The sequence below is a fragment of the Caloenas nicobarica genome, chromosome 1 (genome assembly GCF_036013445.1).
Source record: "Caloenas nicobarica isolate bCalNic1 chromosome 1, bCalNic1.hap1, whole genome shotgun sequence".
Taxonomy (NCBI): domain Eukaryota; kingdom Metazoa; phylum Chordata; class Aves; order Columbiformes; family Columbidae; genus Caloenas; species Caloenas nicobarica.
Window position 1 is genome coordinate 202,622,445 of NC_088245.1, and position 25,540 is coordinate 202,647,984.

Genomic DNA, 25,540 nt, shown 5'->3' on the forward strand with positions numbered 1-25,540 from the left:
AAATTGGTCTATGCAATATTAATTTTACATCACTTTTGCTTTACTGTCTACTCAGTCATATTTAATTCAAAAATGTTTTATTGTATAGCTGGGAGAACCTCAATACATGGACCTCCATGGGCTTAGTGGTGTATAAACAGAATAGAAGATGGTCTATCGCTTTCACAAAGCTTATAATCTAAATAATTGAGAGAGATAAGAAATTGCAACAGCATAACATATGTAATCAAAGTAAATACATTTGCCAAGGGCATAAAAACTAGTAATAAACCCTTTTTCCAGAGAGCTGGAAGTCCACAAGGAAGAGCATAAGGTCAAGAAATGAGCAAGTAATAAAATGAGCACTCAGGTCTAAGATAAGCCATGGAAAAAATGGTTAAGTTTTTTCATTAATGTTCACCATTTACAAACAGAAGCTTACAGAGTCTCTCATTTGAACGCTTCTCTACAGCGCTTGTGTTTAAAATTGAACTGCAGGCAGAACTTACCAGACAAAAAATGAACAGTATCAAGTTGCCACTGATATTCAATTAGGATTTTTTTTAAATCCTGGTTTAAGCCATATTGGTATTATGGGACTGGAAGATAGCAAAGGTGATGCCAGTTTTACCAATGATGTCCATGAGGAATCCTGAGAACTATGAACAAAGAAGCCTTATGTCTGTAGTTATCCTATTGGTAAAAAAAGCTTGAGAAAATGTAGGATTAGTGGATAAATATGAAATTAAAGGAAATAATCTTTCCCCTCTTTATAGCAGGATAGCATACTTGTCAAACTCATTACTTTCTTTTTGGGAGTCAGCATACAAACAAAACAGACATGATTTACTCAGATATCCAAAAGGCATTTTCAAGGTTTCTCTCCAGGTGTTCTTCAAGAAAGTAAACTACTGTGGGATAAAATAGAAGACCATTGCATGGAAATGTGACTCTTCAAAAGAAGAGAAACAAAAGTAGAAGGTAATGGTCTTTTTTTGCCAAGGAGAGTGTGTATTAATGTTTATTAATGGAGAAATTTCCCACAGGACCCCAGGAAAAAGAGAGACAGTTGAGATGACAAAATCTGCTAAGAAGGCTGAATGTCTGTGAGGAATAATTCCATGCAAGCATACGTAAAGTAAGGCCCTTTAGGAAAAAAAAAAAAATCCACATTTTACATACATATTGATGGCTCTAAGTGAGTGATTAGAGCCCCAGAAAGAGATCTTGACTTATTGTAAGTAGCTGTGTGAAAGCATCAGCTCAGTGATCAGTAGCAAAGCAAAACCAATCACATTAGGAATTATTAGGAAAAGAACAGAGGCTTTTTTTTAAAAAAAAAAAAAAAAAAAAAAGACATCATGTCCCGCTATGCAAATCCATCTGCTTTCATCTTGAATAATACATAGATATCTGAATACCCTATTAAGGAAAGGATATAGTAGTTTTAGAAGGAAAAGGCACAGAGAAAAGTGACTGGAATGATTTACTTCCAGGCAGTAAGGAACCATTCATTCCCCATGCAAGGACCCACTAAAGTGGAAGGCACTCTTCAAACTGCTAAATTGATGGGGAGAGGAAATGGACAAGGAGATGCAACATAGATCTACAAAATTGTAAATGACATGGAGAATATGAATAGGGAAAGATTTGTCACTGCCTCTTCAAATATAAATGTTAGGGAGCAGCAGATTAAATCAACAGTGGAGCTCTCTGGCACAAGTTATTTTGAATGTCAATGGGCACCAAAGGCTCCTAAAGGCAGCTTTAAACTCATAGAGAAAATCATATGAAAATAATATATTGCGGGCTGTTACACACGAGGATATACCATCTTGCTTATAAAGTTCATGATCTGCAAATTTTTGGGAGTGTATTGGGGACCATGCCAGCAAAAACATCCCTATTTTCACTAGTCTTTTCTTCATACTTTCACCTACGCATGTATTATTAGCCATTGTCACAGACAAGATACCGGATTTGATGAGCCTTTGATTCTATGGCTCTTCCAATACTTCTAAAAGTTTGTGTATTTTCAACATGATTTGCAACTGTTTGTGAAATAACAGATTCTTCCATGTGTCTCTCTGTTCCTAAGCCTCTTTTGGTTTTATCAGCATCCTAAATGAAAAAAGGAAGTCATTACTACTGAAATTTTTAGGTGATACTACAGAATGTTTTGATAAAAATAGGAAGTTTTTATTTATACGTACTGACTTAGATTTATAAGGTGGATACAGCAGCAAAAAATGTAAGGAACTCTTAAATGATGAAGATCTGTATTTTAGAATAGGGTTTCAATAAACTTTGTCATTAATTGTCCTTTTGTAGCACAATCAGAAGTCACGGGATCATTAGAAAAAGTACTTGATGAGATATTTGGTCTCTATATGCAGATGGTCAGAAAACATCATACCATTAAAATGGTTGGATCAGTGAGCTCAGTTCTACACCCTCTGACTTTGAGGTTTTGGTCCTGAGACTCATCATGAGGTCTAGACACTAAGTAGAGTCTACTGAATCATTCCAATGATTTTCTCTGTTTTTTTATGTCATGCCTGTTGCCACAGGGCTGAACGCACAGCTAATGAAACTATACTTTTGTCTTCAGCCTGGGCACTTTATACAGAATCCTTATGTTTCAGTATCCTCAGTGATTCCCAGATCCTTTGCTTTTTTAATTATTAGGTGGTTCATCAAAAATCCTCTTTGGCCTAAAGATTTGGGAATCACACTGACTTTGGTGTTGCAGCATATATCTCTAACTCAATAAACCTCAGAGTCCACATCATCATAGCTGTCAATCTACAGACCTGAAATAACATTATTCTACTGTGATTGTCCTTCTGGATTTTGGTTTTTTACTACATGTACTTCTTCCTTTTTATCTGTTTTCTTAAATGATGGATTCAACTATGATCCTGACATACTGTTCTTCTTGAGTCTACTAAAAGAAGGACATGAGATGTCAGATAATTTCTGCTTCTACCTTCCTATTTTAGCTGAATTCTTTATGAATAAATTATTTGCAAGTCTTCCACATTTGTATCAGAATGTTTTTGTTGTTGCTCTACATTGAAAACTTCTTTGATTTTCCAGAGTGTTTACCATGCCACCTTTCTGTTTTCTCCCCTGAAATATACCTGCTCTCTTTAGCACTCACCTAATACCACAAAAGACTACTATAATAAAAGGTCTAAGGACACTTACTATGAAAATCAGCCTGTGAGGGAGCTTTCATGCAAACAGAAGTCACAGGAACACCAAATTCATTTGTGCTATTTCTTTGCCATGAGACTAAACCTCTGTGAGATTGTATGCAAGTTGGAGCTAAATTATTTGTTGTGACTACAGTGTCACGATGTCACTACTGTGGCTGCAAATTTTAAAAAGGCCAAAGGATGTTAGTACTCTAAATACTTTTGCCATGTAAGTGTAGCTTATCGTGAAGATATAAATCAGTACAAAAGTAAGACTTGTTTTGAAAATGGTGCTGTATGCAATTGATTTTTGACAACCACAATTCTAATAAATATCTTCTACTTTTGGTCTCTATGTAAATTATGATACTTTTCAATTATATATGTGTATATAATAAGCTGAAAGTTGGAGTATACTCTGTTGCTACACTCATCACCCTAAAACTAAGAGTGTTATCAGTACTTATACACAAGAATAAAGTCACCAGCTATTAGTGTTATACAATCAAGAACAATAGTGAATTGGCTCCTTTTCAGGAAACTCTCAGCTTTGAGCTTTGATAGGTACAGAAAAGCATAGAGGATAGCTAGTAAGACGGCTCTTATAGTGTGTGTTTTAATCAACTAGAAATCACCGCAGAAATACTTTGCTTTGAATTCACTTTAAATTCCTTTTTTTTTCAGTGTAAAAATATAATAAAATGAGGCTTACTAAATTGAAAATTGACTGGCCAAAATTTTGTGGTTGCTATTTCTTTTTTATATAGAGGATATAAATTGCCACCAAGGTTGGAAATGGATACTAAAGTTACAAGACAGTGAAGGAGTGAACACATTAATTTCAAGTAACATAGCATGTCATTGTCTGGAAATTATTCCGAAAAACATAATTCATGTATCTCCTCTTGCTATCTGAATTACAGTGCTACACTAGCTCCTAGTAAAGTGTCTGCCAGCTTTCCTAACAGAAAAAAAAAATCTATAATTAAAAGTTTTAAAACATTACATTATTTCCCTCCCTTATTTTTATGGGAAAAGGAAAACTCAGAGCAACAATGTTTCAACTGGAAAGGTCTTTTCAATTTGGTAATGTGTTTGTGTAAGTAAACACCTACCTTATGTTGAAGGAATTCTGCTTGAATCAAATATAAGACAGAATGTATGATTGGGACTCCACTTTTCTGGAAAATGAAAATTTTTGATACTGACAAGCTGAAGGTATCTCAGTGTCCATTGCTTGAACATCTTAATATCAATTCTGGGGAAGAATTCCAAGAAGTTTCTGGAGAAGCTGGATGGAAGTTATGCTAGAAACAACACACCTGTACCAGACCACCATGTAGTTCAATAGCTATGGTACAGATGTGGTAGGCTTCAAAACTCCACCCTGTTTTAATGGAACAAAGACGTGAACTCATCTCAGGTGAGTGATCCACCAAGTCAAATTGCTAACTTATGCATATGATGTCCATTTTACCCCAGTGAACAGCTGTTTCCTTATTGCTGCAGATGACACTCATTAAAACTCTGTACATGACCAGTAAGATAACTGCTATGGTCTCAGATGTCATCGGTAGAAGAATTAAAAATAATTAAAGTCATCAAGTGTTAAGCCTGACTTCACAAACAACTCTCTCCATGGTTTAGTTTAGATGAGGATGTACTGTAGGAAAGCATGCAATTTTCATAGTGCTTTTATAAAGGTCACCAGAGGGGTAATTTGTATAAAAATTCCTAGGAATAATTCTTAGGAAGTAAGAAGACAGATTCAGTCTAAGTATCAAAACAAGCAGTAAAACTAGAGAAGGCTTAAAAGTCAACAGACTTTAAAAGCTTATAATGATAATAAAAAAGAGCAATAATTACCCATTAAAAGTTTCAGTGCCTGACTTAGGCTTTCCTATACCTTATCCCTCTGGCATTAATCTTTCTTGAATGCTCATTGCAAAGAGTTAATATAGTTTGTGTACTTGCTACAACAGGAAATTCTAACATTAAACAGAAAGCATAACTGCTGCAGTTTCTTCTGAATAAAAAGTTTAGCAACTTAAAACTTGAATATCCCTCCGCTTTGAGATACATAGATCTAAGACTTTGGCAGAAATTTCAATGTGTCCAGTTGAAACTTGATTCTCTGGTTTTGACTGGGTTCTTAAAGTCCTAAAAAGAGAGAAGACAATTTTTACTGAAGTAGAGTTTTATGCTAAAGGGCCAGTTGAATTGTACAGCAGTGTTTAATCAAAATCTACATATTAACATTGAAGGTAGAACTTGACAGGATCTGCTAAGGAAGGTATTGGTCTTGTTGCCTACTATTTCAGGCATTGGAAAGAAAGAAAGAACGAAAGAGAAGGAAAGAGAGAAGAAAAGAGAGAAAGAGAACAAGAGAGAAGGAAAGAAAGAGCAAAAGAGAGAGCAAAAGAGAAAGAGCGAAAGAGCGAAAGAGCGAAAGAGCGAAAGAGAGAGAGAAAGAGAAAAAGGGAGGGAGGGAGGGAGGGAGGGAGGGAGGGAGGAAGGAAGGAAGGAAGGAAGGAAGGAAGGAAGGAAGGAAGGAAGGAAGGAAGGAAGGAAGGAAGGGGGGAAGGATGTGGCCTCACCAGGGCAGAGTAGAGGGGGGAATAACCTCCCTCGACCTGCTGGTCACATTCTTCTTAATGCATCCCAGGTACCATTGGCCTTTTTGGCCACAAGGGCACATTCTTGACTTATGGTCAACCTATTGTCAACCAGAACTCCCAAGTCCTTCTCTGAAGTGCTGCTTTCCATAAGAAATTGACACTGATCAAACAGAAAAAATGATTGAATTCGTAAATAAAATCCCTGTAAAATTATTGAATTTTATCCTAATTTCTATATTACAGTAAGTGAAACATTCTAAACCAGTCTCATGTGATTTATTAAATTATAAACTGTCTCTGTGACTGGTTTGTGGAAGACATGGTATTAGTCGCTGTAAAGTGGACTAGACAATGGGCTGTTTAAAACACTCTGACTTGGGTAGAGAGATGATTTAGATATAAATACAAATCTCATTTATCTCTATTTACTATGATTCAGTGATGGGCAAGGCAACGTTGCAAAATTTCCTGATGCATGTGGAACTAAACCCAAGACTTTTCATATTGTGTTGACACAATAGGTTTCTTAATGCATATTTTAATAACCTATTTGATTCTACTTAGGAAATACTTGTTGAAATTTCCCATTTTCATTGAAATGTTGCTATCTTCTTCCTCTAGGCATGACACTCCTGTAGATCTAACCATAGTATGCTACTTTTTCAAGCTTTATTCGTTAATATTTCATTGTAAATTTTTCCTTGTATTCATAGACTCATAGAATAGTTTGGGTTGGAAGGGACCTTCAAAGCTCATCTGGTCAAAACTCCCTGCAATGAGCAGAGACCTCTTCAACTAGACCATGTTGCTCAGAGCCCTGTCCAGCCTGGCCTTGAATGTTTCCAGAGATGGGGCATCTACCATCTCCACTGGTTTCACCACCCTCATCATAAAGAATTTCTTCCTCATATCTAGCCTGAATCCCCCCCTCTTTTAGTTCAAAACCATTATACCTTGTCCTATCAGAACAGACCCCACTAAAAAGTCTGTCCTAATCATTCTTATAGGCCCCTTTTAAGTATTGAACGGCCACAATAAGGTCTCACTAGAGCCTTCTTTTCTCCAGGCTGAGCAAATCCAACTCCGCCAGCCTGTCCTCATAGGAGAGGTGTTACATCCCTCTGATCATCTTTGTGGCCTTCTTTGGACCTTTTCCAACAGTTCCATGTCCTTCCTACTTTGCTCTGAGGGCTCTAGGGTTGGATGCAGGACTCCAGGTGAGGTCTGACTAGAGTGAAATAGAGGGGCAGAACCACCTCCCTTGACCTGCTGGCCACATTCGTTTTGATGCAGACCAAGATACAATTAGCCTTCTGGGTTGTGAGTGCACATAGTCAACTCATGTCGAATTTTTCATCCAATGGTACCCCCAAGTCCTTCTCAGCAGGGCTGCTCTAAATCTCTTCATTCCCCAGCCTGTACTGATACTGCGGGTTGCCCTGATGCAGGTGCAGGACCTTGCACTTGGCCTTGTTGAATCTCATGAGGTTCACATGGACCCACTTCTTGAGCTTGTCCAGGTCCCTCTGGATGGCATCCCATCCCACAGGCATTTCAACTACACTATTCAGTTTGGTGTCATCTGCAAACTTGCTGAGGGTGCACTCGATCCCCAGTATGGACCCCTGAGGGACATCACTTGTCATCAGTGTCCGTCCAGACATTGTGGCATTGACCACTACTCTCTAGTGAGACCATCCAGATAATTCCTCATCCACCAAATGGTCCAACCACCAAATCCATATCTCTCCAATTCAGAGCATGCACTAGCATCCCATCACTCTATCCTTGGCATCTCATCCCACAAGTTGCCATCGGCAAGCTTGATATTGTCCCCCTCCCCCATCATGTCTAGTTTGAAGTTCTGTCAATGAGCCCCACTACTAAGGCTAAGGTTTTTGTGCATCCAGGAAACTGAACACAAATTCATCCAATATCTGCTAAGATATTTTCCTGGTTGTTTATGTATTTTGCATAAGACATGCTTTCTGAAGAATCTAAAACTAAAATTAAATAAATAAATCTGTGCTAAATTAGCTTTTGGTATGAATAAAAGATCTGTGGTTTTGTTTCCTCTCTGCATTCTTACATTAATTAAAGTATGTTGTAATAACTTTATGTTGTTCTGACACTTGGATTTTCTTTTATTTATTTTGATGTGCCATTCACAAAAAAACCCCGTGAAGCCTAAACCCAACACACAGCACAGAGTCTCTAGTGTGAGGTATCAAAATATTCAGGAAGATAATGTCAACTACTGAGGAAGCAAAAACTCTTCCAGTTTCAGAGAGCAGTTCAGAGATGATTATGACTGGGCTTAAAAATGTCATCCTCTTCTCCATTAATGAGGATGCTGGGGCTAGAACTGTCAGAAATGGTAGCACTCCTTTCCTTATTTTTTTATTAAATTATACCCTAAATCAGATGACACTTTGTTTATTTAAGTATTGCAGGCTCCATTTTCAATGTGTCTTAGATCTCCTGAAACTGCACTTTGTATACAAGAGCTGAAATTTGTGCTACTGAAGTTGACTTAAAAGCAAACTATTTGAATGCTTCTCCTGATAGCTGTTTCAACAGCCACAAGCAGTAAGCAAATAAAACAAAAATATGAATGGAAAACTAAGCCAGCTTTCTGTATCTAAACCAGTAAAGGTTTGTGTGGTTCACCTAGAAGTCATCAGAATGTCATAGTCATGGAAATAATCCTATAACTTTACCACTGCAATAACTTGTCTGCAGTCAGAGTGAATTTTTGAAAGTCCAGAATGCTTTGGCTTTCTATGTTACAAGTAGTTACTGGTTGTCCCCACTGATTGTGTTGAAAACCACTCTGGCAGCCTCAAACACCAAATTTTTTAAGTTGTTCACTGTTCTTTGACTTCACATGCAATAGCAGCTGCTACAAGTAAGTTATGTAAATTTAATACATATCTGAACTATAGATATGAATGAAAATATTGTTTGGTGACTATCTATTTCTTCTTTAAGGAAGGAAAAACACTAAATCTCAATATCACCTCTCAGACTTAACATCAGTGTAAGAATAACTTTCGTAATAAGACACCACAAGATTATTTTTTTCTCATTAGTCAGAAGTTTATTGTCATTCTTCTAATCCAAACACTATTCTCACATTGAGAAAAACTCCTCTTTTTTTATAATATCAAGACAAAGCCCAACACCTCTCTCTGTTCACCCAACTACTACTCTCTTCCAGGGAGGGGTGTTAGGCAACAATGTGCACAAAGTGCTATTCTTTTTATCAAAATTCACTGTCATTCATGTAGTTAAGCCTCCCGTTAAATCAAGAACCTACATATACGGTGGATAAAAATATTCTAGAGGACTCTCTGCTCTAAAGAGATTGTTTTATGACTATTTCTTAAGTGAAACTTCCAGGATCAGATCCAATCAGTGTTGATGATAATTTTATCATAAGGACAGGTGTTATCTTGAAATCAGATTTTTTTTTTTTTTTTTTTTTTTTTTGGTCACAATGCCAGAAAACAATCAGATGAGAACAGCTCCCACTAGCTCGTGACTGGAGCCATTTTTTCCAACTAAAAGGGTATTAGCCACTCAAGTTGAAGGTAAAACTGCAGTTTCCAGCAAATAGTCCATTTACTCCAAACCCACAAGGAAGTCCATACAACTGGTGTTCCTAGCAGGATCCTGAAACAACCAAACACCTAACAACAACAACAACATTAGAAGGGAAAAATCATATTTGTTTTCTTACACCAAATTGAAAGAAGCTTTTCAATAACTAATCAGACCTCCAGGCTTTTCATTTTGAGCAGATTTAGTATATTTGTAGATTGTTGCTTAAAGGAACGGAAGTCCTAAACAATTATTTTAGCTTTTTTCAATCTCAAGAAAAGCAAATTTTCTGGGACAGAGTTAAAAAAATGTTAATTGGTGAAGGCATTAGTCCGGTATGAACATTTCAAAATAATATAAAAGACATTTTGAAAGATAGTTGCTTTTATTTTTTTAATTAACATGACCTACTATCCTTCACTTAGTTTGCTTATTGTCAGACTTGCCTGTTGACAATCCAGCCTTCTTTCATTTTAATTGTTGGTATTTATCATATTACATTTTCTCATAATATTTAAAGTATTCTTCCCTGCTAACTAGAATGGGATGATTGAGTGTTTACTATTACTCTGGAACTGAAAGAAAATTTAACAACTCAGAGTAAGAGTTGTCCTTTATGTGAAAAAAAATCCTTTAATTCACTTGTCCTTTACTTCACAGCATTTTATGCTTGTTTTATAATCCCTTTATAATCCATGGTCACCAGTTTATACAAAATCATTTGATACATGTCCATCATGCACTATTACACTGAGAAAGTAGGAAGTGCAGCTGATGAAGGCTTTTGGTTTGTGTACTTTTCTGAACTACCTATACAGCTGAAGACCAATAAATACTAGCTAGGCACCCCTAAGGGGTCAACCCTTTGGCAGCCACCAGCTCTTCAGGCTGTTTGTGCAAGAAGCTGCATAGAGAGACTAAAGCATCCTGCTAAAGAGTTCAGGAGAATTCCTGATACAAAGTTCAGGATTTGAAATCTCGGTGTGTCATAATAAGTGAAAAATAAGTGAACAAAACCACTGGATGACAAGGCATGTTCATACAGATTCATCTTTTATCGATGTTTCTATCTTCTGACTGAAAAAGGAGCTGACTTATGGACAATGGGCTGGCAGAAGAGGTGTTTTTGTAACATTTTCTATATTGTTCTTCAAAGTGGCAGACGACAAGAAAAGCTCATTTGGCTGGTATTTTTTCTGAAATCAGTAGAGATAAAGGTTGTACCTGCTTAACACCTTGAAAAAGCCAACAACGTATCTCTCAATCTGTCTGTACATCTCATCATGACTATTGTAACTAAATTCTATACAGAGATAGAAGCAGGTTATTTAAGGTCTAACTAATTTATCTTTCTTTGTTCTTTTGAGCTTTTATAGAGGAAGTTTTAGTGCTAATAGAAGTCCGAGTTTTGTTTAAGTTTACAAGTGAGAAACGTTCATATCAGCCCATTTCACATTATTTTTGTTCATAGCTTCTGCTTACTTCAGTAGGGTGTCATTATTTATCTTTGCCAGTGACCATGACATACATCTAGTCTTACAGGCACCAAAGAGCTAAGCTAAAGGCTAAAGGTTCAGCTCTGGAGGGAGTGGAAAATCAACATGAGTGATGCAGATGGCTCATTCATTGCAGTAATTATCTTTTGCAAAAGACATCACTGAAGGCAAAATGAAAACTAAAGCAAGGAGAATTTAAATAGAATCTTACATTTGTCTTCTTTGCATCAAGGCCCATAGCAACAACAACAGTTACCAGTGGGCAGGTTATAACACATTCTTATTCTAGGTACACTTTTGTTCAAATGGGTCTGTGTCTAGGTCATTTTGGACAGGGTCTTTGATAGTGACAGAGAACAGGAGAGAAACACAGGGCTCTCTGTATCTGCTGAACTGCCATGGGAGGTTAATTACAGTTTAGGGCTGTGCTATGTTACTTCTGGGTTCCATTTGGCAGCTGCTATTAAATGAATACAGATGGGTCAGGCTCTAACAGAACAAATCTCTAACAAATTATAGCATTTGATAACGGATCTGGTCCCTGACATAGAGTTCCATAGATGCCTTCTAACTCTTATCTGTTGAAAAAGTACCTTTAAATAGTATAGATGGAATAATTGTTTGGTTTATGAATGGTAAGTTTTATAGGGTTTTTGAACAAGAGACAGCTGTTTGGCCTGTATTGGGTAAACACTTCCTAGTGACAGTATTATCATATAATCATTGGATGTGTACTGTTTTGCAAAGATGCTGATCATCATGTTCTATAATTGGAACCGAGCTGAGTTTTATATCTCTGCAGGATGCAAAGTATGCTCTCATTTCTGTGAAATTTTGTACTAATTGGGGCTTAAAACAGTGCTTTCTTTGATGCCCATTTGCAAAATGATTTACTTCACATGGAAAATCTCTATTTTTGGTTTTAAAGTTACTATAACCTACTGAGAAGAGGTCTCCACATATCATACATTTTACTAAAATATTATCAGCAGTGGAATCTGAATGGAATAATTTGAACAAAGTGTCACTATTAGAAGAAGTATAACTGAATTACTGGATTCATTTGCCTAAGTAGGACTAATTAGAATGGACAAATCACTGCTCTAAAATGACTATACTCCTCAAGCTAAAATCTCTGCTGAGACCTGGTATCTCAGAGCTTGCTTGGGAATCTCTCATATTGGTAGACTGCACTATGTTCAAAAAAAATAAAGCCACACACCTCTAAAGACCATAGTGGACCATATTCTCATTCATAATTCATAGTGCTGTTCCTTAAGCAATTGAGCAGCAAAAAGATATCATAAAATCTACATCTATGAATAAAAGTGTTTCAGGAGTAAAATCAGGACCTGATTGTCCATTATGCTTAATCATCATCTTGTTCCCTTACTCTATTCTGGACTGCTTCAGCTGTCTGAGGTAAACCTATTCGAAAGGAGGTTAATTCTAAGAAATGAAGATGAAAGCCAATGTATGTCCCTTGGTTTGAGAAGTGGGATTAAACTTTAGCTGTCTTGTCAGAAATATCCACATAGCCTCTAACGGCTTTTGCTGGCATTTGGGTCCCTAATCACTCAAACTGTAGGAAATTGTCAACAGATGCAAAGGTAGGACACTTAATTTTATTGCTACTTGTCTTTTGAGAAGGATATTGCGAGTCCCTGGTAACTCATGTATGTCTGGTGAAGATCTTTCTCTTTAATTATTTTATATTCTGTTACTATTTTCTTTCATTTAAAGCAGAAAGTAATAGAAATGTATGGTTTCTTTTACTACATGGAGAAATACACCATCTGGGAACCTCTTTAAACAGGTTCTTAGAAACTACCTTACATTCATAATCTTGGTAATAAACCACATTCATTTACTCTAGTGAATAACTAGCAGTAACATGACTTAATGTTGTCTTCTAGTTAAAATTCTAGTTAAATCTTTTTATGGATTTGCCACTTAAGCAGTTAAGTTACATTGCTAAGTCACCACTGTTAATATGGTCTCCTGTGTACTGTGCATATTTTTGTTTGCCTACTTGTTTGATTTTCTTAAGATGTTGAAGTTTTATCCACTTAAAATTTACAGATCTTAACTTACATGAAATAGCATTGAGTTCAAGATTGGAAACTTGCATTTAGTTATTCATATGTAGGCATCTTCATGCACACCAAATATTTAAGTCCTCATTTAAGTTAGTGGAGAGCTGGTCAATACAACTAATAGAACCTAGACAATAATCTGGACATAAATTGAAATTCTAGAACTATGAATTCTACTCAACAAAAAGAAAAAAAATATTACCATGAGGGTGATCAGCCACTGGAGCAGGTACATTGTGGAGTCTCTACCTTAGAGTTATTCAAAACCCAACTAGACATGATCCTGAGCATCCTGTATTAGGTGACCCTCATCTGCACAGGGGGTTGAACTAGGTGATCTCCAGAGTTCCCTCCCCACCTCAGCTCTTCTGTAGTTTTGTGATTCTGCACATAACCTTGCAAGGAAGGATCAGTCTCCTCTCTCCCTGTTGTTGAATTCATAGGGCCAGAAGGAGGCAGTTCTAGGAGAATGAAACAGGAGCCTTGTGTTACAGGCATTTATATGGTAATATCGAGTTTTTCTTCTGCTGCTCCTAAAATACTTTATGCAAAGATTCTTTAAAGCACCATATTTCCTGGAGTGAGCCTAGTATGGAGCCACATAAGGACCTTACACTCCTGTTCCAACACATTACGTCACCATATGAACACTTGTCATGGCATCATCACACAACTCAGAGAGGAAGTGTTCACTCTGTTATGTAGTTGAATGTGGCCATATTTCAAAGACAACAACTGTCTCTAGCCAATTAAATATGCATGCTTACATTTGAGGGACACCTGGAAAAACAGGGCTGGGAAGAAAGGTTTAATTCTTATGAATTATGTGGTGCATAGGCTATAGAAAGTACAGTTCTGCTTTAAAGCACTTACAGAAATAGGCACCACAATGGCTTCAGCCATCTCTTTGTTAAAGAAAGGACCAAAGGATGAAAAGACAGAGAAGCTTTTTCAGTAAGGAGGGAGAATTACTACAGTCAAATTAGAAATCAAGGCAACAACTGTAAAAGAAGAGGTTCAAGTCTCTCTTAGAGATATGTAAAAAGTTTATCTCATAATCATGTGTCACGGTCCATTCAGTGATGGACTCGTGATGGTTCGTTTACCTTGATCTCGAAGCGCAAAATTGAGGCAACCAAAATTCCAAGGGTTATAATTCAATCAAACAGTGTTACGTTATTAATATGCCCCTAAACTGGCATGCGATAGAGAGAGATGGAGAGAAAAGGAAAGGTAAAAGGAAAAAGGGGGAAAGAGGGTTGGTTACCACCGAACGAGTCCCAAAGGCGTCCCTCTGGTCTCAGGTCCCATGAGAAGAGTCCTGCCAGTACTCCGTCATGATCTAGGATCCTTTGGTGGGGAAATCTCAACAATGTCCCGTCGGGAATCGTCTCTTATGCTTCTTCACCTCCCCTCACTCCCATAGATTGAGGCCAATCTCCGCCTTTGTTGCGCAATCCAGGCTTAACTGCACAGACCCAAAGACTTCTCGCTTCGCTTCCCTTGCCAGAACCCGTCTGCACCTGGGCCGCCACTTTCAGGAGTCTCTTACTGGTCCGTTGGGTGACCTCAAGACACTTGGCGAGCCTTTGCACATGCTCCTCTTCGTTGTCCTTTGTTACAGCGAGGAGGTAGGAGGCAAGCCTGGCTCAGGGAACCGGTGAAAATCCATCTTCTGGACAGCAGTTATTGTCCCCAGGTCACAGAGGCCTTCGTAACACAATTCCTTTTAGGAGGTGGTGGGGCGAGTTTGGCTGAGCCAGCAGTGAAATCTACCTTTAGCTATTGTTTCCTGCAGCCCCCAGGTCGGAGAGTCCTGTGCAACACAATTCCTTTCTTCAGGCCTCTCTCCAACTCATTGTCCAATTCTTTCTATCAGTCCATCTGTTCTCCAAGTCCCTGCTGGCGATGTTCAGGCAAAATACTGTTCTTCGGACCAACTCTTACAATCATGTTAGGAATTGCGATAGTTCTATGTGTTGTTTGAAGTGGTTTTGGTTTGTACATATTTTTTCTTTTATTTTAATTTTTGTTCTCTTTTATTGTACATGGAATTGTTTTTTGGAAAGCTAAATCTTTAATCTATGGTAATCCACGCCTTTGACCTGCATCAAAAGAGGGAACTCTGTGCTGAACAATCTCAGCTTTTAATACTGCTTGTTAAAATGCACTTTTAATATGAAATAAAAATGAACGTACTTCAGTAATCTCTGACATTTCATAGGGAAATGCCTATCAACTTCTGGAAGAACTGCAAAAGTGCAGAGAATACAATTAATCATCCTGCCTCTTTCACTGTTTGATTCTGCAGAAGCAATTGAACGAAAGCCACTCTCTTATTCGCATCTTGAACACTGCCAGGGTCAATATTTCAGAAGAGGAGAAAGGTGTGTTCTTTTCTTGTCCAATTTGGAAGTCTAATAGGCTGAATTTGCTGCAGAGGATTGCACTACTTGTTTGTTTTTTAAAGGAAAGAAGTCTGAAGTTGCCTGCAAAACAGATCTCTCATCTGAACTCCCAATCTGTTGGTAAGAAAGGTAGTAGAAAAAGAAGAAAGAAAAAAATGTTCCACAGTGCATCTATGTCAGAATTTTAGGTCAGACCAGTAGAGTGTTTTGCAGGAAATGTCCTGATGGTGCCCATTTCTCATGTTTGGATTTGATTTGTCAAGTGATTTTGGAGCTAATAAATCAGATTTCTTTCCAATAAGACTAACATAGATGATTCATTATGGGATTACATCTGCCTCCAACATCCCCCAGACATTTAGTGCACAGTACCGGAAAGGAGCTAGTCTAAAAAAAAATGGAGGCAGTACTGAGTCCTCAGAAAACTTTTGAACTGCTCTGACTGAGCTACACTACTTACTGTTATGTTAATGACAGCTGGAGTGCCACTTAACAGTGGGGCTTGGGGGCTTTTTTTTTTCCTCAGGAAAAGAGATATCTGCCAGTAAGATTCTGCAAAAGAGGAACACAAGTATATTTAGGAGAGAAAGTTGCAAAATGTGACTAGACAAACTTTGAAGTTACATGTCATAAAAACTTAGGTATGATTAATCAGAACAGATTGTTATTAGTATGAAACTTCCATTACTTTCAGTATAAAAAAGACTGAGGAATTAATGATTTCATGAACATTGAAAAGTAATTTTTAACCACCTGGACTGGAATGGCCTTTGTAAGGTTGGAGGTTTTTTTCTCTTTATTTTAAATTAATTTCTTCACCAAGAAATAATAAGTCATTTGTCTACAGATATAAAATGTTATGATTGAAAGATATTCGGATATTTTGTATTTATTTTTCAATTCAACTCAAAATGGGAATTCAAGAAGTATTGTGAAATGAAAAATTCTGTCATACTGTAACAGAAGTTATAACCTAGAAAATTTAATGAGTTTTCTCTTGAACATGTTGCTGTTCTGAAAAATGTTCACAAGAACAGTGGCTCTTTGAAAATAGTATTTTGAATTGATACAGGTTTCATTTTCAGAACTAGCAAAATTAAAATTGTTAAAAATTATTTTTCTCAAGAAATATTTCTGTAAAACTGAAATTTTTGATAGTAAAAGTGTATACACCAAAAGTTTGATTTGGTTTAGTTTAGTGTAATATAGATTTCTTATTTGAGGACAGTCTCTATTTCAAACTATCATGAAATTATTTTGTATTCTGTTTATTCTTTTAAATAAGGCCAGCAGAAACTTTACATAAATTGTGTCTGGTTTTTATTCTGACTCACAATATAGTATCAGAACATCAGTATCCAAAATCTGCACTGTGCAACTAGTCAAACATTCTCAGCATTTTCTAAATTACATAACAGTTTGCTATTAGAGAAGTTCTTGCTTTTATGACTGTGGATAAACCAGAATTAAATTTTTTAATAATTTGTTTACTGAGTAGTCTAATTTCCTTTGAGTTGCAACTCTTCTGAATTTAGGGTTAACTTTGATAACCAATACAAAATGGAAAATGTGTTTTTTACTATAAAATAATGTTTTTATTTCAATTTTGAAACCTAAAAAGCTGAACAAGTCCAAAGTTTCTATTGTGAGTCTTTTGCAGTTGAACAAGATAAGCACTCTTTGACTGCTTTGCTGAAAAAAAACAAAACCAAAACCAAACAAAACACAAACAAACAAAAAACCCCATGACCCAACAGTTTCTACACACTTTATTTGGCCAAAATGAACTTAAACACCAAGAGGTCACCTCATCCTTTCCATAGGCCAAGTCCCCTCTTGTTCACGTGAAAGCTAAATAGGTTCTGCATCACTGGATCATTGCTACCCTATAGGTTCTGAAGGCCACAGACCAGCCCTAAGGCATTTCTCCTTTTGAGCTTATTCACGCATATGTAACAAACTAGGGAGTAGGAACACTGCAACCAGGTACGGTCTTCCAGTCTCATTACTGCCATTTATAGAAGCCATGCCACCTTCCTACTCCATATTTCCTGTCTTAGGTAAAGAAAGGTTTCGATTTCCCTGTTAGCTATAGCAAAATACAGCAGCTCTGACACAACTAGTTATCCACAAAAATTTCAGAGCCATTGCTTCTTAAAAACAGTTGAAAAAAAAATGTTATTTATACTCTCTGTTCACGTTTGACTTTGCAGTCACCTGTGTTAAAAAAAAATATTTTAATACAAAGTCCATTTTCTCTTCATATGATTATTTACTTATATACCTATTCATCTCTTGTCTCAATACGGAACTTGAACCTTTGAGGATAATTTTTTTACCTTTTCCATTATTCAATTTTAAGGACTTTTTACTCAGAAAATTAAAATTAATGGGACAAAACAATTGTGAAGTGGGGGAAGAAGGCAACAGAAAAGCACAAGGGGTTAAAAAAGTAGAAAAAACCCCAATGAAACAAACAAACAATAAACCATTATCTTGCTATTGGTATCAAAAAAAAGTGTCAGGGACTTAGAACACAACACCAATGTCAATAAGAAAAAAAAATACACAGAGAATAAATCTACAGGAAAAATGGAAAGAAAAACAATGTAAACAACTGTTTTTTTAAAGATAAGCAGACTAAGCAGACTAAATAGCAGGAACAGAAACATGTGGAAAAACAATATGAGAGAAAAAGGTCTATAAAAATACCAAAGTCTAAAAATAAAACAGCATGTATAACTATAATAAAATTAGCATTTCTGTGAGGCAAATAAAGTGCCACCCATCTCTCTGTTTTGTTAGCTGGAACTTCACTTGAGTATGGCAATATTGGAAAAGATGCAAAGGCCCCTCAACAAGACAATCAATGTGATTGCTTTCGTGGTGTGCAAAACATTTTCTTAAATACATTTTGATGTGTAGACAGGTGATATCAGAAAAAGGGTTCTTCTTATGTGGGACTTGGGACAGTTGTGACAGAAATGGTCCCAGTCACAGATGAGAGAGTTTGACATATACTTGTAGGTTCTCCATTTGTAAAGCTTTTCTACTTATCAGGGCATCAACTGCTGTGACGACAGAAGAACATATATCTTCCAGAGTATCATATATAGCTTTATAAGATACTAATAGAGATGTCTGAAATGGGCTTTTGGATAAGGTGGACTTTTGGCCTGATTCAGGTAAAGCTAGTTTTGTATTATTCTTTGCGTTCCACATATCAATTAATAATGATTGTGTTCTTGCAGACAGAAAGCTTTAAAAAGATAAATCTAAATGTGGTTATCAATCTACAGACTCAAGTGTTACATTTGGAGCTAACTATGAGTTTCATCTTTCTTTAATGTGTAAGATTAAAAGTCAAGATAGAAGCTTCCATGACACGTGGCTTTGAAATATGAATTTTTCTGTCATGGTTCTTGGATTGTGCTTTCATTGAAGATGCATAAGAAGACAAAAACTTCTGCAAAAAGAAATTCCTGTGTCTGAACTCTAGTACAGAGTTCCTCTAGTTTTTCTTACATGTAATGACATTGCTGTACTGTAAGAAAGTGAAAAGGGTTTAGACAAGTATTTGATATAGAAAAGGCAAACATGAAGTCCAGTGCAGTTCTCCAAGCTTTGTTAGACACCAGTACCTGAGATGCCTTCTTCACAAGTGGCACTTTATGTAATTTTTATCCTCTGATAAAACACCAACAGCATTCTATTAATTGTATCTACTTTACCACACCTATATTAACAAATGTTTATCTGTGTAGAAAATAAAGCCCATGAGGCCCCATCTTCCCTGATCTGAGTGTAATGAAAACTCTTAAAATAAATGAACATTTCCCAAGTCTTATCTTTATTCTGCCCACATCAGTAAGGTCTATAGCCACAACAGAGTGATCAGTGTTGAATCAAGGGTAACTGAAGGAGCCTTTAAGAGACATAAATTTATGACTGGATCCTAAAGTTTTTTAGGACTGGATCCTAAACAAGCCATTGACTATGGTGGATGGATAGAAATATCAAGCTAAACTATAAAACAGTACATGGAAAAAGTTCAAAGAATAGTTTTTCAAGGGGAAATAATTAATTTCAAATTGAAGTTTGATTGTTTTTTGTTTTGTTTTGTTTTGTTTAACCTATGTATGTTAATAATGGCCAAAAAACAACCCATCCACAATGCACTGCATATGTTGATAACCTTCGAAGAAGGCTGCTGTCACAGGGAAGAGGAGGGATATAGTGGGAAAGTGTTTCCATCCAGTTTTTACATGGACTGCTTCTATTCATTTTCTGTAAATAATCTAGCAAAAAGTGAAAATTATTCAAAGATATATTCTGAAGACAGTATCCAGAGAATTTTAAGTGTGTTCTTTCAGAATAATAATGCACAGAATAGTTTTAACCTGCTGATGCAAATATTTGCCCCAGAAATCCAACTGTAAGAACTGTCTATTTTAGACAGTGTGTAGGGATATATCAAGATGTCTAAATGCGTCAGTAAATCAGATGAAATCTCCATTTCTGAAGAACTAAAAACCAGTAAATGATACATGAATATTCATAAATATGAAAATCCGTACACTGAAATATTATTTGTTCAAGACATACAGTGAACTACTTTGAATAACAAAAAAATCCTGGAAACTCTCATTTGACTCCTAGCAATTCATACGAGGAAAACAAGAAGTAAATTCAATCATTGATTCATAATGAAGAGCTTATCATGTTATTTATTAACCTGTTGAACTCTGCAGATACATAATATGGCTGTGAATAAATATGGTGTTACTACTTATTCTACATTCACTTTCTATTTAGCTTTCACCAGATTATTCCTTTAGTTAGTGAATTTTTTCCTGCCCATGCAGAAATTACCCTGCTGCCTGAGTTGTAGGCTTTTGCTCTAGCTGTTGTTGGATAGCACTAGATATCCAACATTGTATGTCTTATTCCTGGTTGATTTCGTCAGCTCTGTGATTGTTCACATAACTTGAGTATACAGGGAAATTGGGATGCTATTTATTCCAGCAATTGTTTGCTATTTGAGGAGACAATGATGCCTAGGGAGTATTACGTCCCATCAAGAAGATTTACTAGGCACAGAGAAGGAGTAAATTGTATAGGGGGGCTTTACACTTGGTCAGCAAAACTAACTCATCTTGGTTTTGTTTTAACTTAACAGAGGAGCAGTTCCTGGGTAGCGATGAGAGCAGGCAATACTACTCAGTAGAAACAAAAGAAATTTTAAATACTTTTTATATCTAATAAAAGATGGTTATAAATGTCAATGAAATACTTATAGCCTGCCCAAAAGAATCCTTATAAAACTGCTAATTCCTTCTTGCCGTCTGGGGTCTGAATGATCTTAGCAGCTTCATATGGGAGTCTGATGTTTCTAGCATGCTTGTTCTGATGGAAAAGATACATGACAGCTCTGCAATATCAAAGTGACCAGCACCCTCTGAATTGACAAACAGTTAAGTGGCGATAAATTACATACTAAAACCACCTACATTTAACATTTTTAGTAAGAATGTTACACTGATTCTATTTTTGACATTAAAACTCCCTCAGAGTCCCCAGTTGATTATTGGAAACTCAGAATTTCTGTATCACTTGCAGAAGCACAACTGCAAAAAGCAGTTTTCCCCTTCTTGGAATCAGGCTTTAAAAATCACCTTTTGTAGCAATGTATTTTTCCTTTTATGCTAATGCAGTTCTCATTACCACTAATTAATCCTTTATTTCTCTTGCTCTGTCTGCTATTTTACATTTTTCTTTGGTTTTTAATCCATTTAGAGCAAATTTATGTTTCACATGGAAATGCAGACAGTCACAAGCTTCCTACCCACCCTGTTACCAGGCAGTCACAAATGCATACCCACACACACACGATACAGCACCGAGCACAGTCCCACTGAGAGATGGGGTTCATCGGCTTCAGCCTGGCAGTCACACAGATTTGAGTTTCAGACTAAATTGAATCTCATCCTGCCAGCTTCAAGGATAAGCAGAATCTCCTCAATCTACCTTCATTTTTAACATGCCAAAAAAATTATTCCCATAATATTCAGTGTTGTCTGCCTAAAATTAGGACTTTCGTGAGATTTTACATTACTTAAAAAAAAAAAGGTCATTTATACAGGACAAACTACTAATATTCTGATCTTTGTTCATCATAGACCTTGAGTGGGCTGCTTTATAAAGCAGGCAATTATACATTTGAAAACAAAAAGAATGAGGTACTAGACTGTTTCCTGCTTCTGAAGGATGGTGGCTTTTCATAATTTTGTAATAGTAGTATAAGTCTGAAGGAGATGAATTAGTCAAAGAAGACACAGGGTCTAAAAGTCAAAGGTGAACAATGAATGGATTCATTACAAGTCATGCTTTTATATCCATATATACAGGAACATATTACATAGAACATCTATATCTTAATCTTAGCAATCCAATAAATCATTCAAAGAAAACATCAGCTCAGAGAGCGTGATTCATGGTATGCCACATCATATTCCAATCCTGTTCATTTCTCCTTCTACCCAGAATAATAACAAAGAATTCCCCATCAGAGAAGTGTCTACGTGTGTCAAACAAGAAAAGGAAAGCAAGCTTTTACAGAACTAGTGCATTTCCAATATTGCTAGAGAAAGGTAGGAGTGAGAAACAAAGAGAATAGCACAGCAAGAAATATATCCAATGGGATAAATCTTTCCACAAAGCTTCCATGCAGTTATTAATGACCTCAGTAGAATTCCTGCCCAGGCTGTGACCTCTGCAGACATGGCCAGGTCAGAAATGTCTCCTCTAAAGATATATCAGCAATGTAGGAAATAGTGTTAACAATCTAGTGAGTAGTATTCTTACACCATGAGTCAGAAATACCTAATGTCCCATCCTGGTGCCATGGGACGGAGTGCTACAGGTGTTGCTTTATTTTTCCCTAGAGAAAATTTACAAATCTGAGTCCCCCTGATATTTATTGGTATTAAATATCCTGTAGAACATCTCACAACACTAGTGACTGGGCTCCAGATTCTTTAGATGGGTGCTTACAGCCATAAATACATTTCTCTTGAGTGACATCTGGGTAAGTTTGTCTTCATTTCTGGTCCAAAGTCTTGCAAGAAAGTATCTTCTGGGTAGTGATCCCATGGTAGGAACTGCTAAAGCAGTGGCATGATTTGTGTGGGCCATAAGCAAATGCAACAGATGTGGTGCATCAAATCAGTGATCCAGAAAATATGCACAGGTTGGGAAGGACCTGAAGAAGGACCACTCTTCCCCATTCTCTACCACTAAGTTTGTCCTTGTTGCCTTGATGAGAAACAGTGTGGGAGAAATTCCTGTATCAGGCAAATCAGGGAAATTCAGCTACAAATTCTGATCATTCAGAAGTTAGCAACACTGAGAAAGCTTTCAAACTACTTTTGGATATCCCTGTAGTAAGATACAAATATTTCTGACTAAATAAAAGATGGGAAAGACGTGGTCTGTTTAGGATTTTAAATAAGGTTGGATAGTCTTATAACAGTGGTTAAGACTTTCAGAAGTTTTAAAGGTAATTCCTAAAGATATATAGTCTTTTTGTATGGTCTAGTAAACACATTCTCTGCTTCTATTCTGCCTGTAAAATAGTGCAAAAATATTTCATTTTCTTCATTTTGGCTTGCTCTGTAAATTTCGCCTGAATTTTTTGGGTCATACTTGTACTAAAAGGGAGCTGATCTTTGCTTGGACCTCTAAAATCCTTGTACATTGTGAGCAGCATAAACAAAAAATAATTTTGATTTCCATAAAGCCAAAGTTTGTATTATTCTAGATCTTAAAAAATTAGCAACTCTTAGTTAATATTAAGTTAATTTCAGTTTAGTTTCTGTTAGCACTTTATATTAATTTGTTTCCTATTTTCATTAAAATATCTTAATTTAATTATACATCAAATTTTGTATGCACTGAGGTTCATATAGGCTTTCCAGATTAAAAAAGCTAAAATTATTGTTAATAATGTTCTGAAAGTGTGAGTTTAATATTTAGCTGTGGTGAAAAAGACAGTGTCAAGAACTGTTGAGTGAAGAACAGAGAGCAAAACTGAAATAGAACTAAAAACTCTGTAACTCTATTAATATATGCAAATCACTGGTGCACTCACATTTTGGAAAACCTCATGGGGTTCTGGTCTCCTCATACAAAGAGGAACATAGTGCCACTAGAAGGCTGAAAGACATATAAGGCTTCTCTGTGAAAATATTAAACTGCTTGAGACTCTTAAGCTCAGACAAGAGGCTACTGAGATAGAAGAGAGATATGTAAAAAAAGTTAATACTATGGAATGGGTAATAGTATTATGTTTTTGATGACAGGGAAATGAGAGAACACCAAATGAAATTACAAAGAAAATTTTCTGAAATACTCAAAGGAAATACCTTTGTCATTCAATACTTAAATGGATTGTTGAACCTGTGGCTATAGGAGGTTTTGGATGTCCAGAGTATAAATGGATTAAAAAGTTGATTAGGTAAGTTAATGGAGGAAAGCTTCGCCAAGGACTACTAAACATGGTGGTCTGATTACAGCCTCTGGCTTTAGTTCAGGAGGTCCCTGAACCAGACATAGCCAGAAGCGGCAAGAATATAAGCAAGGAAAGTACCACTCTGTGCATACCCTGTTCTTTTACTTGTTCCCTGAACATCTTCTGCTGGCCACCAACAAAGGTGAGCCTCTGGTCTGATTTAGCACTGCTGCTCTTCCGTTGAGAGAGAGAAAAAAAGGAGTACTTTGGGAGCTTTTTAAGTGAAATTTCCTGTCTGGAATTAAAAACTAAGTTAAAAACCAACCCTGATAAAATGCAGCATGCTGACCCAAATGTTTCTTTTAAGTCAAACCATTTAAAATAGCAATTATGTGCCAGTTCCATTCCATTCTAAGCAAGAAACTTCAAAGCGATGAAAAGGATATCAGCCTGGAGATTAGCTCTAATTCCTTCAGACAAAGGAAGGAATGGATCTGGGTCTCTTGTTCCTTAGTTAGACTCTAAGCAAGGAGCTTACAGTATCACGTGTGGTGTGTGTAAGGCTTGCTACAGTAAGTGTGGCATGAATAACACAGACAGAGACACAGCTACATCATGGACCCCAGGGGGAACTAGTGAAGAAGAAGCCAGGATTGCTCAGATGTCAAATTTCACTTTCCTGGAAAATGTCATTGTTGACAGCAGTCCTTTACATGCTTGAAGTACTTCCAAGGTTAGGCACTGATGTGAGCAGAACTCCGCTTTTGAATGCACAGGTGAAAACTGTAGCGCTAGCATAAAACCACCAAACACATGCAGGACAGGAGGTGGGTGACAATGATGTCTTACCCCACTCTTTCAGTGTCCACTTCCAAGCACCATCTGAAAGCTGTCTGAACTCAGATGCCTTAGAATCAGTTGTTTTAAATAGAAGTTTGGTGCTACTATTCTCTTTTCAAAACCAGCCCCAAGTCGTTGCCAGTATAATGCCCTTCCTATTAACCCAGTGAAGTACAGTTATGCATTGCTAAAAATATAAAAACAAAAAAAATAAAAAAGGAGTTGGAAAGCATTGCATCTCATGCCTATGATCTCTTACTCAAGAATTATTACTAATTTCTCAAGCTTTCAAGCTATAATCATTTTGTATCCAGAGTGGAAGCTATTTTACTATCACTACAAACAATTTTATATCACTAAAAGGTAGGTCAGTGGCTCTCAGTCTCCAGCGTATCAGGATGACATATGGAAGCTTTGATTTCTAGCCGTCAGGTCATATCCCCATGTAGCAGATAATATGATTTGACATCCTATAAGCTCATCTGTAAACCTTCACATCCTACGACAGAGGAGCTCCAACTGCACCATCACTATTCATTTGGGCATTGGCAGTTGCTTCTTAAAAACAAAGGCACAGCGACAAATAATACCCACCAGAGATCTTTGATTGGCCAAAACATATAAATCTTGAGAGAAAATACCCCAGCCTAACACATCAGACAGTGCAAAATGTCACAGCACTAGCTTTATGTTCCATGATAATAGCTCAATTATATATAAAAATTTCCTTTTTGGAAGCTTGCCAGTATGTAAGTCTAACGGGGGTTCAGGTCTACCGTACATGTATCTCA